This window comes from Myotis davidii, unplaced genomic scaffold (genome assembly GCF_000327345.1).
Source record: "Myotis davidii unplaced genomic scaffold, ASM32734v1 scaffold32, whole genome shotgun sequence".
Taxonomy (NCBI): domain Eukaryota; kingdom Metazoa; phylum Chordata; class Mammalia; order Chiroptera; family Vespertilionidae; genus Myotis; species Myotis davidii.
Genome location: NW_006286587.1, coordinates 1,907,710 through 1,908,645, shown reverse-complemented (window position 1 = coordinate 1,908,645; position 936 = coordinate 1,907,710).

Sequence of the window (936 nt, the reverse complement as noted above, 5' to 3'; positions counted from 1 at the left end):
GGCGGCCATCTGCCAGCCAGGGGGACCTCCCTTCCCCTGCCTCCTCTACCGCCTGTCACTGCTGGCCCCACCCCCTGGTTGGACTCCTGGTTGAAGGGACAATTTACACATTAGGCTTTTTTTTTAAATATATTTTATTGATTTTTTACAGAGAGGAAGGGAGAGAGATAGAGAGTTAGAAACAACAATGAGAGAGGAACATCGATCAGCTGCCTCCTGCACATCCCCCACTGGGGATGTGCCCGTAACCCAGGTACATGCCCCTGATCGGAATCGAACCCGGGACCTTTCAGTCCGCAGGCCGACGCTCTATCCACTGAGCCAAACCGGTCTCGGCCTGTATGTCTTCTTTGGAGAAGTGTATATTCACATCTTTTGCCCATTTTTAAATTAGATTGATGTTGTTAGTTTTTTGGTGTTGAGTTTTCTAAGTTCTTTATAAAATTTGGATATTAACCCCTTATCAGATGTATCATTGGTGAATATGTTATTCCATTCAGTGGATTATCTTTTCATTTTATGGATGGTTTTCCTTTGTTGTGCAAAAACTGTTTAGTTTGATGTGGTTCCATTTGTTTATTTTTTGTTTGTTTCCTTCACCCGAGAAAGGTATATCAGAAAAAATATTACTAAGAGAAATGTCAGAGACTGCCTGTTTTCTTCTAGGATTTTTATGGTTTTTATGTCTAACACATAAGTCTTAATCCATTTTGGATTTAATCTTCTGTGTGGTGTAAGAAGGTGGTCTAGTTTCACTTTTTTTAAAGTATCTGTCCAATTTTCCCAACACACCACTGAATAGACTATCTTTAGCTCATTGTATGTTTTTGTTTCCTTTGTCAAATATTAATTGATCATAAAGGTGTGTGTTTATTTCTGGGCTCTCTATTCTATTCCATTGATATATAAGTCTGTTTTTATCTCTGTACCAAGCTG